The sequence below is a fragment of the Pan troglodytes genome, chromosome Y (assembly GCF_028858775.2).
Source record: "Pan troglodytes isolate AG18354 chromosome Y, NHGRI_mPanTro3-v2.0_pri, whole genome shotgun sequence".
In the NCBI taxonomy this organism is placed as follows: Eukaryota; Metazoa; Chordata; class Mammalia; order Primates; family Hominidae; genus Pan; species Pan troglodytes.
The window spans coordinates 13,519,626-13,533,582 of NC_072422.2; positions in this window are offsets into that span (position 1 = coordinate 13,519,626).

A 13,957-nucleotide genomic window follows, 5' to 3' on the forward strand; every position below is an offset into this window, starting at 1 on the left:
TTCTGCCAAAAGAGTGTTTCAAAACTGTTCAATGAAAAGTAAGGTGCAACTCTGTGAGATGAATGCACACATCACATAGAAAGCTTCTCAGATAGCTTCTGTCTAGCTGTGATATGAAGATATTTCGTTATCCACCGTAGGCCTCAGAGCACTCGAAATGTCCACTTGCAGATGCTACAAAAGAGTGTTTCAAAACTACTCAATGTAAAGCAAGGTTCAGCCCCGTGAGATGAATGCATGCATCCCAAAGTAGTTTGTGAGAATGCTTCTGTCTAGGTTTTTTGTGAATGTATTTCCTTTCCAGCAAAGGCCTCAAAGTGCTCCAAAAATCCACTTGCAGATTCCCCAGAGGAAGGTTTCAAAACTGCTCAATGGAAAGTAAGGTTCAACTCTGTGAGATGAATGTACACATCACAAAGTAGTTTGTCAAAATCCTTCTGTCTAGTTTTAATGTGAACATATTTCCTTTTCGTGTTTCAAAACTGGTCAATCCAAAGTAAGGTTCAACTCTATGAGATGAATACACATATCACAAGAAAATTCTCAGAATGCTTCTGTCTAGTGCTTAGGGGAAGATATTTCCTTTGCCACAATAGACCTCAAAGCACTCCAAATGTCCACATGCAGATCATTCAAAAAGGGTGTTTCAAAACTGCTCAATAAACACTAAGGTTTCACTCTGTGTGATAAGTGCACATATCACAAAGAAGGTTGTCCGAGTGCTTCTGTCTAATTTTTGTGTGAAGATATTTCCTTTTCCACCACAGGCCCCAAACCTTCCAAATGCCTACTTGCAGATTCTACAGAAAGAGTGTTTCAAAGCTGCTCAATCAAAAGATAGTTTCAACTCTGTGAGACGAATGCACACATCACAAAGAAGCTTGTCAGAATGCTTGTGTCTAGTTCTTATGGGAAGATATTTCCTTTAACACCATAGCCCTCCAAGCGCTCAAAATGTCCACTTGCAGATTCTACGAAAACAGTGTTTCAAAACTGTTCAACCAGAGGAAGGTTCAACTCTGTGAGATGAATGCACACATCACAAAGAAATTTATCAGAATCCTTCTGTCTACTTCTTAAGTGAAGATATTTCCTTTTCCACCATAGGCCTCAAAGCACTCCAAAGGTCCACTTGCAGATAGTAGAAAAAGGGGGTTTCCAAACTGCTCAATCAAAAGTAAGGTTCAGCTTTGTGAGATGAATGCATATGTCACAAAGAATGTTGTGAGAATGCTTCTGTCTCCTTTTTATGTGAAGACGATTCCTTTTCCACTATAGGCCTCAAACCGCTCCAAATGTCCATTTGCAGATTCTACAAAAAGAGTGCTTCAAAGCTACTCAATCCAACGAAGGTTCAAATCTGTGAGATGAATTCTCACGTCACAAAGAAGCTTCTCAGAATGCTTCTCTCTAGTTATTATTATACGAAGACATTTCGTTATCCACCATAGGCCTCCAAGAGCTCCAAATATCCACTTTCAGATTCTACAAAAAGAATGTTTCAAAGCTGCTCAATCAAAAGAAAAGTGAAACTCTGTGTGATACGAAAACACACATCACATTGGAGTTTCTCATAATGCTTCTGCCTAGTTATTACATGAAGACGTTTCGTTATCCACCATAGGCCTTGAAGCGCTCCAAATGTCATCTTGCAGATACTACAAAAAGAGTACTTAAAAATTCCTCAATGAAAAGTAAGGTTCAACTCTGTGAGAAGAATGCACACATCACAAAATAGTTTGTCAGAGTGCTTCTGTCTAGTTGTTATGTGAAGATATTTCCTTTTCCGTCAGAGGCCTCAAGCCACTGCAAATATCCACTGGGAGATTCTACAGATAGAGGGTTTCAAAGTTGCTCAGTCAAAAGAAAGGTTCAACTCTGTGAGTTGAATGCACACATCCCAAAGGAGTTTGTCACAATGCTTCTGTCTAGTCTTTATGTGAAGATATTTCCTTTTCCACCATAGGCCTCAAAGCAATCCAAAGGTCCACTTTCAAATTCTACAAAAAGTGTGTTTCAAAACTGCTCAATCAAAAGCAAGGTTCAACTCTGTGAGATGAATGTACACATCACAAAGAAGTTTGTCAGAACGCTTCTCTCCAGTTTTATTGTGAAGCTATTTCCTTTTCCACCAGAGGCCTCAAAGCGATCCAAATGTCCACTTGCAGATTTTATAAAAATACTGTTTCAAAGCTGCTCAGTCAAAAGAACAGTTCAACTCTGTGAGACGAATGCTCACATTACAAAGAAGTTTGTGAGAATTCTTCTGTCTAGTTATTATGTGAAGATATTTCGTTATCCACCAGAGGCCTCAAAGCCCTCCAAATATCCACCTGCAGATTCTACAAAAAGAGTGTTTCAAAACTGCTCAATGAAAAGTAAGGATCAACTCTGTGAGATGAATGCACACATCACAAAGAAGTTTGCCAGAATGCTTCTGTCTAGTTTTTAGGTGGAGATATTTCCTTTTCCTCCACAGGCCTCAAAGCGCTTCAAATGTTCACATGCAAATTCTACCAAAAGAGGGTTTCAAAGCTGCTCAATCAAAAGAAAGGTTCAACTCTGTGAGATGAATGCACACATCGGAAAGAAGTTTGTCAGAAGGCTTCCATCTAGTTTTTATGTGAATATATTTCTTTTTCGACCCTAGGCCTCAAAGCCCTCCAAATATCCACCTGCAGATTCTACAAAAAGAGTGTTTCAAAACTGCTCAATGAAAAGTAAGGATCAACTCTGTGAGATGAATGCACACATCACAAAGAAGTTTGTCAGAAGGCTTCCATCTAGTTTTTATGTGAATATATTTCTTTTTCGACCCTAGGCCTCAAAGCGCTTCAAATGTCCACTTGCAGATTCTACGAAAAGTGTTTCAAAATGGCTCAATTGAAAGTAAGGTTTAACTCTGTGAGATTAATGCACACACCACAAAGAAATTGGTCAGAATGCTTCTGTCTCCTTCTGATGTGAAGATATTTTCTTTTCCACCGTAGGCCTCAAAGCACTTCGAATGTCCACTTGCATTTATTACAAAAGTGGTCTTTCAAAGATGCTCAATCAAAAGTAAGGGTCAAGTCTGAGAGATAAATGCACACATCCCAAAGGTGGCTCTCAGAGTGCTTCTGTCAAGTTTTTATGTGAAGATATTTCCTTTTCCACCGTAGGCCTCAAAGCACAACAAATATCCACTTGCAGATTCTACAAATAGAGTGTTTCAAGATTGCTTAATCAAAAGAAAGGTTCAACTCTGTGAGATGAATGCACACATCTCGAAGAAGTTTGTCAAAATGCGTCCGTCTAATTTTTATGTGAAGATATTTCCTTTTCCACCTTAGGCTTCATAGCGTTCCAAATGTCCACTTGCAGATTCCACAAAAAGAGTGTTTCAAAACTGCTCAATCACAAGAAAGTTGAAATCTATGAAGTAAATTCACACATCACAAAGAAGTTTGTCAGAATGCTTCTGTCTAGTTTTTATGTGAAGATATTGCCTTTTCCACCATAGGCCTCAAAGCGCTGCAAAGGTCCACTAGCAGATTCTACGAAAAGAGTGTTTCAAAGCTGCTCCATCAAAGGAAAGATTCAACTCTGTGAGATGAGTGCAGATATCACAAATAAGTTTCTCAGAATGCTTCTGTCTAGTTATTATATGAAGACATTTCGTTTTCCAACAAAGGCCTCAAAGCGCTCCAAATGACTACTTGCAGATTCTACAAAAAGAGTGTTTCAAAACTGCTCAATGAAAATTAAGGTTCAACTCTGTGAGATGAATGCACATATCACAAAGAAATTTGTCAGAATGCTTCTGTCTTGTTCTTATGTGAAGATATTTAATTTTCCAGGATCGGCCTCAAAGCACTCCAATTATCCACTTTCCTATAGTACCAAAAAAGTCTTTCAAACTGCTCAATCAAAAGTGAGGTTCAACTCTGTGAGATGAATGCACGTATCACAAAGACAGTTTTCAGAATGCTTCTGACTAGTATTTATGTGAAGATATTATCTTTTCCACCATAGGCCTCAAAGCACAACCAATGTCCGTTTGCAGATTCTACAGAGAGTTTCATGACTGTTCAATCAAAAGAAAAGTTCAACTCTTTGACATGAATGCACATATCACAAAGAAGTTTTTCAGAATGCTTCTGTCTAGTTTTTATATGAAGATATTTCCCTTTCTACCATAAGCCTCAAAGCACTCCAAATGTCCACTCCCACATTCTACAAATGGAGTGTTTCAAAGCTGGTCTATCAAAAGAAATGTTCAACTCTCTGAGATGTATGCACACATCACAGAGAAGTTTGTCAGTATGCTTCTGTCTAGTTTTTATGTGAAGATATTTCCTATTGAACCATAGGCCTGAAATTGCTCCAAATGTCCCCTTGAAGATTCTAGAAAAAGAGAGTTTCAAAGCTGCTCAATCAACAGAAATATTCCACGCCATGAGATGCATGCACACATCCAAAGGAGTTTGTCAAAATGCTTCTGTCTAGTTTTTATGTGAAGGGATTTCCTTTTCCACCACAGGCCTCAAGGTGCTCCAAATGTCCACTTCCAGATTCTACTAAAACAGTGTTTCAAAACTGGTCAATGAAAAGAAATGTTCAACTCTGTGAGATGAATGCACACAGCATAAAGTAATTTGTCAGAATGCTTCTATCTACTTTTTACGTGAAGATATTTCCTTTTCCGCATTAGGCCACAAAAGGCTCCAAGTGTCCACTTCCAGGTTCTACTAAAAGAGCATTTCGAAGCTGGTCAATCAAAAGAAAGGTTCAACTCTGTGAGAGGAATGCACACATCACAAAGATGTTTTTCAGAATGCCTCCATCTAATTTTTATATGAAGATATTTCCCTTTCCGTGATAGGCCTCAAAGTGCTCCAAATGTCGTCATCCAGATTCCACAAAAATATGTTTCGTAACTGCTCAATGAAAATTAACTTTCAACTCTGTGAGATGAATGCGCACACGAAAAAGAAATTTGTCAGTATGCTTCTGTCTAGTTCTTATGTGAAGATATTTCCTTTTCCACCGTAGGCCTCAAAGCGTTCCAAAGGTCCACTTGTAGATTCTGCCAAAAGAGTGTTTCAAAACTGTTCAATGAAAAGTAAGGTTCAACTCTGTGAGATGAATGCACACATCACATAGAAAGCTTCTCAGATAGCTTCTGTCTAGCTGTGATATGAAGATATTTCGTTATCCACCGTAGGCCTCAGAGCACTCGAAATGTCCACTTGCAGATGCTACAAAAGAGTGTTTCAAAACTACTCAATGTAAAGCAAGGTTCAGCCCCGTGAGATGAATGCATGCATCCCAAAGTAGTTTGTGAGAATGCTTCTGTCTAGGTTTTTTGTGAATGTATTTCCTTTCCAGCAAAGGCCTCAAAGTGCTCCAAAAATCCACTTGCAGATTCCCCAGAGGAAGGTTTCAAAACTGCTCAATGGAAAGTAAGGTTCAACTCTGTGAGATGAATGTACACATCACAAAGTAGTTTGTCAAAATCCTTCTGTCTAGTTTTAATGTGAAGATATTTCCTTTTCGTGTTTCAAAACTGGTCAATCCAAAGTAAGGTTCAACTCTATGAGATGAATACACATATCACAAGAAAATTCTCAGAATGCTTCTGTCTAGTGCTTAGGGGAAGATATTTCCTTTGCCACAATAGACCTCAAAGCACTCCAAATGTCCACATGCAGATCATTCAAAAAGGGTGTTTCAAAACTGCTCAATAAACACTAAGGTTTCACTCTGTGTGATAAGTGCACATATCACAAAGAAGGTTGTCCGAGTGCTTCTGTCTAATTTTTGTGTGAAGATATTTCCTTTTCCACCACAGGCCCCAAACCTTCCAAATGCCTACTTGCAGATTCTACAGAAAGAGTGTTTCAAAGCTGCTCAATCAAAAGATAGTTTCAACTCTGTGAGACGAATGCACACATCACAAAGAAGCTTGTCAGAATGCTTGTGTCTAGTTCTTATGGGAAGATATTTCCTTTAACACCATAGCCCTCCAAGCGCTCAAAATGTCCACTTGCAGATTCTACGAAAACAGTGTTTCAAAACTGTTCAACCAGAGGAAGGTTCAACTCTGTGAGATGAATGCACACATCACAAAGAAATTTATCAGAATCCTTCTGTCTACTTCTTAAGTGAAGATATTTCCTTTTCCACCATAGGCCTCAAAGCACTCCAAAGGTCCACTTGCAGATAGTAGAAAAAGGGGGTTTCCAAACTGCTCAATCAAAAGTAAGGTTCAGCTTTGTGAGATGAATGCATATGTCACAAAGAATGTTGTGAGAATGCTTCTGTCTCCTTTTTATGTGAAGACGATTCCTTTTCCACTATAGGCCTCAAACCGCTCCAAATGTCCATTTGCAGATTCTACAAAAAGAGTGCTTCAAAGCTACTCAATCCAACGAAGGTTCAAATCTGTGAGATGAATTCTCACGTCACAAAGAAGCTTCTCAGAATGCTTCTCTCTAGTTATTATTATACGAAGACATTTCGTTATCCACCATAGGCCTCCAAGAGCTCCAAATATCCACTTTCAGATTCTACAAAAAGAATGTTTCAAAGCTGCTCAATCTAAAGAAAAGTGAAACTCTGTGTGATACGAAAACACACATCACATTGGAGTTTCTCATAATGCTTCTGCCTAGTTATTACATGAAGACGTTTCGTTATCCACCATAGGCCTTGAAGCGCTCCAAATGTCATCTTGCAGATTCTACAAAAAGAGTATTTAAAAATTCCTCAATGAAAAGTAAGGTTCAACTCTGTGAGAAGAATGCACACATCACAAAATAGTTTGTCAGAGTGCTTCTGTCTAGTTGTTATGTGAAGATATTTCCTTTTCCGTCAGAGGCCTCAAGCCACTGCAAATATCCACTGGGAGATTCTACAGATAGAGTGTTTCAAAGTTGCTCAGTCAAAAGAAAGGTTCAACTCTGTGAGTTGAATGCACACATCCCAAAGGAGTTTGTCACAATGCTTCTGTCTAGTCTTTATGTGAAGATATTTCCTTTTCCACCATAGGCCTCAAAGCAATCCAAAGGTCCACTTTCAAATTCTACAAAAAGTGTGTTTCAAAACTGCTCAATCAAAAGCAAGGTTCAACTCTGTGAGAGGAATGTACACATCACAAAGAAGTTTGTCAGAACGCTTCTCTCCAGTTTTATTGTGAAGCTATTTCCTTTTCCACCAGAGGCCTCAAAGCGATCCAAATGTCCACTTGCAGATTTTATAAAAATACTGTTTCAAAGCTGCTCAGTCAAAAGAACAGTTCAACTCTGTGAGACGAATGCTCACATTACAAAGAAGTTTGTGAGAATTCTTCTGTCTAGTTATTATGTGAAGATGTTTCGTTATCCACCAGAGGCCTCAAAGCCCTCCAAATATCCACCTGCAGATTCTACAAAAAGAGTGTTTCAAAACTGCTCAATCAAAAGTAAGGATCAACTCTGTGAGATGAATGCACACATCACAAAGAAGTTTGCCAGAATGCTTCTGTCTAGTTTTTAGGTGGAGATATTTCCTTTTCCTCCACAGGCCTCAAAGTGCTTCAAATGTTCACATGCAAATTCTACAAAAAGAGGGTTTCAAAGCTGCTCAATCAAAAGAAAGGTTCAACTCTGTGAGATGAATGCACACATCAGAAAGAAGTTTGTCAGAAGGCTTCCATCTAGTTTTTATGTGAATATATTTCTTTTTCGACCCTAGGCCTCAAAGCGCTTCAAATGTCCACTTGCAGATTCTACGAAAAGTGTTTCAAAATGGCTCAATTGAAAGTAAGGTTTAACTCTGTGAGATTAATGCACACACCACAAAGAAATTGGTCAGAATGCTTCTGTCTCCTTCTGATGTGAAGATATTTTCTTTTCCACCGTAGGCCTCAAAGCACTTCGAATGTCCACTTGCATTTATTACAAAAGTGGTCTTTCAAAGATGCTCAATCAAAAGTAAGGGTCAAGTCTGAGAGATAAATGCACATATCCCAAAGGTGGCTCTCAGAGTGCTTCTGTCAAGTTTTTATGTGAAGATATTTCCTTTTCCACAGTAGGCCTCAAAGCACAACAAATATCCACTTGCAGATTCTACAAAAAGAGTGTTTCAAGATTGCTTAATCAAAAGAAAGGTTCAACTCTGTGAGATGAATGCACACATCGCGAAGAAGTTTGTCAAAATGCGTCCGTCTAATTTTTATGTGAAGATATTTCCTTTTCCACCTTAGGCTTCATAGCGTTCCAAATGTCCACTTGCAGATTCCACAAAAAGAGTGTTTCAAAACTGCTCAATCACAAGAAAGTTGAAATCTATGAAGTAAATTCACACATCACAAAGAAGTTTGTCAGAATGCTTCTGTCTAGTTTTTATGTGAAGATATTGCCTTTTCCACCATAGGCCTCAAAGCGCTGCAAAGGTCCACTAGCAGATTCTACGAAAAGAGTGTTTCAAAGCTGCTCCATCAAAGGAAAGATTCAACTCTGTGAGATGAGTGCAGATATCACAAATAAGTTTCTCAGAATGCTTCTGTCTAGTTATTATATGAAGACATTTCGTTTTCCAACAAAGGCCTCAAAGCGCTCCAAATGACTACTTGCAGATTCTACAAAAAGAGTGTTTCAAAACTGCTCAATGAAAATTAAGGTTCAACTCTGTGAGATGAATGCACATATCACAAAGAAATTTGTCAGAATGCTTCTGTCTTGTTCTTATGTGAAGATATTTAATTTTCCAGGATCGGCCTCAAAGCACTCCAATTATCCACTTTCCTATAGTACAAAAAAAGTCTTTCAAACTGCTCAATCAAAAGTGAGGTTCAACTCTGTGAGATGAATGCACGTATCACAAAGACAGTTTTCAGAATGCTTCTGACTAGTATTTATGTGAAGATATTATCTTTTCCACCATAGGCCTCAAAGCACAACCAATGTCCGTTTGCAGATTCTACAGAGAGTTTCATGACTGTTCAATCAAAAGAAAAGTTCAACTCTTTGACATGAATGCACATATCACAAAGAAGTTTTTCAGAATGCTTCTGTCTAGTTTTTATATGAAGATATTTCCCTTTCTACCATAAGCCTCAAAGCACTCCAAATGTCCACTCCCACATTCTACAAATGGAGTGTTTCAAAGCTGGTCTATCAAAAGAAATGTTCAACTCTCTGAGATGTATGCACACATCACAGAGAAGTTTGTCAGTATGCTTCTGTCTAGTTTTTATGTGAAGATATTTCCTATTGAACCATAGGCCTGAAATTGCTCCAAATGTCCCCTTGAAGATTCTAGAAAAAGAGTGTTTCAAAGCTGCTCAATCAACAGAAATATTCCACGCCATGAGATGCATGCACACATCCAAAGGAGTTTGTCAAAATGCTTCTGTCTAGTTTTTATGTGAAGGGATTTCCTTTTCCACCACAGGCCTCAAGGTGCTCCAAATGTCCACTTCCAGATTCTACTAAAACAGTGTTTCAAAACTGGTCAATGAAAAGAAATGTTCAACTCTGTGAGATGAATGCACACAGCATAAAGTAATTTGTCAGAATGCTTCTATCTACTTTTTACGTGAAGATATTTCCTTTTCCGCATTAGGCCACAAAAGGCTCCAAGTGTCCACTTCCAGGTTCTACTAAAAGAGCATTTCGAAGCTGGTCAATCAAAAGAAAGGTTCAACTCTGTGAGAGGAATGCACACATCACAAAGATGTTTTTCAGAATGCCTCCATCTAATTTTTATATGAAGATATTTCCCTTTCCGTGATAGGCCTCAAAGTGCTCCAAATGTCGTCATCCAGATTCCACAAAAAGTATGTTTCGTAACTGCTCAATGAAAATTAACTTTCAACTCTGTGAGATGAATGCGCACACGAAAAAGAAATTTGTCAGTATGCTTCTGTCTAGTTCTTATGTGAAGATATTTCCTTTTCCACCGTAGGCCTCAAAGCGTTCCAAAGGTCCACTTGTAGATTCTGCCAAAAGAGTGTTTCAAAACTGTTCAATGAAAAGTAAGGTTCAACTCTGTGAGATGAATGCACACATCACATAGAAAGCTTCTCAGATAGCTTCTGTCTAGCTGTGATATGAAGATATTTCGTTATCCACCGTAGGCCTCAGAGCACTCGAAATGTCCACTTGCAGATGCTACAAAAGAGTGTTTCAAAACTACTCAATGTAAAGCAAGGTTCAGCCCCGTGAGATGAATGCATGCATCCCAAAGTAGTTTGTGAGAATGCTTCTGTCTAGGTTTTTTGTGAATGTATTTCCTTTCCAGCAAAGGCCTCAAAGTGCTCCAAAAATCCACTTGCAGATTCCCCAGAGGAAGGTTTCAAAACTGCTCAATGGAAAGTAAGGTTCAACTCTGTGAGATGAATGTACACATCACAAAGTAGTTTGTCAAAATCCTTCTGTCTAGTTTTAATGTGAAGATATTTCCTTTTCGTGTTTCAAAACTGGTCAATCCAAAGTAAGGTTCAACTCTATGAGATGAATACACATATCACAAGAAAATTCTCAGAATGCTTCTGTCTAGTGCTTAGGGGAAGATATTTCCTTTGCCACAATAGACCTCAAAGCACTCCAAATGTCCACATGCAGATCATTCAAAAAGGGTGTTTCAAAACTGCTCAATAAACACTAAGGTTTCACTCTGTGTGATAAGTGCACATATCACAAAGAAGGTTGTCCGAGTGCTTCTGTCTAATTTTTGTGTGAAGATATTTCCTTTTCCACCACAGGCCCCAAACCTTCCAAATGCCTACTTGCAGATTCTACAGAAAGAGTGTTTCAAAGCTGCTCAATCAAAAGATAGTTTCAACTCTGTGAGACGAATGCACACATCACAAAGAAGCTTGTCAGAATGCTTGTGTCTAGTTCTTATGGGAAGATATTTCCTTTAACACCATAGCCCTCCAAGCGCTCAAAATGTCCACTTGCAGATTCTACGAAAACAGTGTTTCAAAACTGTTCAACCAGAGGAAGGTTCAACTCTGTGAGATGAATGCACACATCACAAAGAAATTTATCAGAATCCTTCTGTCTACTTCTTAAGTGAAGATATTTCCTTTTCCACCATAGGCCTCAAAGCACTCCAAAGGTCCACTTGCAGATAGTAGAAAAAGGGGGTTTCCAAACTGCTCAATCAAAAGTAAGGTTCAGCTTTGTGAGATGAATGCATATGTCACAAAGAATGTTGTGAGAATGCTTCTGTCTCCTTTTTATGTGAAGACGATTCCTTTTCCACTATAGGCCTCAAACCGCTCCAAATGTCCATTTGCAGATTCTACAAAAAGAGTGCTTCAAAGCTACTCAATCCAACGAAGGTTCAAATCTGTGAGATGAATTCTCACGTCACAAAGAAGCTTCTCAGAATGCTTCTCTCTAGTTATTATTATACGAAGACATTTCGTTATCCACCATAGGCCTCCAAGAGCTCCAAATATCCACTTTCAGATTCTACAAAAAGAATGTTTCAAAGCTGCTCAATCTAAAGAAAAGTGAAACTCTGTGTGATACGAAAACACACATCACATTGGAGTTTCTCATAATGCTTCTGCCTAGTTATTACATGAAGACGTTTCGTTATCCACCATAGGCCTTGAAGCGCTCCAAATGTCATCTTGCAGATACTACAAAATGAGTACTTAAAAATTCCTCAATGAAAAGTAAGGTTCAACTCTGTGAGAAGAATGCACACATCACAAAATAGTTTGTCAGAGTGCTTCTGTCTAGTTGTTATGTGAAGATATTTCCTTTTCCGTCAGAGGCCTCAAGCCACTGCAAATATCCACTGGGAGATTCTACAGATAGAGTGTTTCAAAGTTGCTCAGTCAAAAGAAAGGTTCAACTCTGTGAGTTGAATGCACACATCCCAAAGGAGTTTGTCACAATGCTTCTGTCTAGTCTTTATGTGAAGATATTTCCTTTTCCACCATAGGCCTCAAAGCAATCCAAAGGTCCACTTTCAAATTCTACAAAAAGTGTGTTTCAAAACTGCTCAATCAAAAGCAAGGTTCAACTCTGTGAGATGAATGTACACATCACAAAGAAGTTTGCCAGAATGCTTCTGTCTAGTTTTTAGGTGGAGATATTTCCTTTTCCTCCACAGGCCTCAAAGTGCTTCAAATGTTCACATGCAAATTCTACAAAAAGAGGGTTTCAAAGCTGCTCAATCAAAAGAAAGGTTCAACTCTGTGAGATGAATGCACACATCAGAAAGAAGTTTGTCAGAAGGCTTCCATCTAGTTTTTATGTGAATATATTTCTTTTTCGACCCTAGGCCTCAAAGCCCTCCAAATATCCACCTGCAGATTCTACAGAAAGAGTGTTTCAAAACTGCTCAATGAAAAGTAAGGATCAACTCTGTGAGATGAATGCACACATCACAAAGAAGTTTGCCAGAATGCTTCTGTCTAGTTTTTAGGTGGAGATATTTCCTTTTCCTCCACAGGCTTCAAAGCGCTTCAAATGTTCACATGCAAATTCTACAAAAAGAGGGTTTCAAAGCTGCTCAATCAAAAGAAAGGTTCAACTCTGTGAGATGAATGCACACATCAGAAAGAAGTTTGTCAGAAGGCTTCCATCTAGTTTTTATGTGAATATATTTCTTTTTCGACCCTAGGCCTCAAAGCGCTTCAAATGTCCACTTGCAGATTCTACGAAAAGTGTTTCAAAATGGCTCAATTGAAAGTAAGGTTTAACTCTGTGAGATTAATGCACACACCACAAAGAAATTGGTCAGAATGCTTCTGTCTCCTTCTGATGTGAAGATATTTTCTTTTCCACCGTAGGCCTCAAAGCACTTCGAATGTCCACTTGCATTTATTACAAAAGTGGTCTTTCAAAGATGCTCAATCAAAAGTAAGGGTCAAGTCTGAGAGATAAATGCACATATCCCAAAGGTGGCTCTCAGAGTGCTTCTGTCAAGTTTTTATGTGAAGATATTTCCTTTTCCACAGTAGGCCTCAAAGCACAACAAATATCCACTTGCAGATTCTACAAAAAGAGTGTTTCAAGATTGCTTAATCAAAAGAAAGGTTCAACTCTGTGAGATGAATGCACACATCGCGAAGAAGTTTGTCAAAATGCGTCCGTCTAATTTTTATGTGAAGATATTTCCTTTTCCACCTTAGGCTTCATAGCGTTCCAAATGTCCACTTGCAGATTCCACAAAAAGAGTGTTTCAAAACTGCTCAATCACAAGAAAGTTGAAATCTATGAAGTAAATTCACACATCACAAAGAAGTTTGTCAGAATGCTTCTGTCTAGTTTTTATGTGAAGATATTGCCTTTTCCACCATAGGCCTCAAAGCGCTGCAAAGGTCCACTAGCAGATTCTACGAAAAGAGTGTTTCAAAGCTGCTCCATCAAAGGAAAGATTCAACTCTGTGAGATGAGTGCAGATATCACAAATAAGTTTCTCAGAATGCTTCTGTCTAGTTATTATATGAAGACATTTCGTTTTCCAACAAAGGCCTCAAAGCGCTCCAAATGACTACTTGCAGATTCTACAAAAAGAGTGTTTCAAAACTGCTCAATGAAAATTAAGGTTCAACTCTGTGAGATGAATGCACATATCACAAAGAAATTTGTCAGAATGCTTCTGTCTTGTTCTTATGTGAAGATATTTAATTTTCCAGGATCGGCCTCAAAGCACTCCAATTATCCACTTTCCTATAGTACCAAAAAAGTCTTTCAAACTGCTCAATCAAAAGTGAGGTTCAACTCTGTGAGATGAATGCACGTATCACAAAGACAGTTTTCAGAATGCTTCTGACTAGTATTTATGTGAAGATATTATCTTTTCCACCATAGGCCTCAAAGCACAACCAATGTCCGTTTGCAGATTCTACAGAGAGTTTCATGACTGTTCAATCAAAAGAAAAGTTCAACTCTTTGACATGAATGCACATATCACAAAGAAGTTTTTCAGAATGCTTCTGTCTAGTTTTTATATGAAGATATTT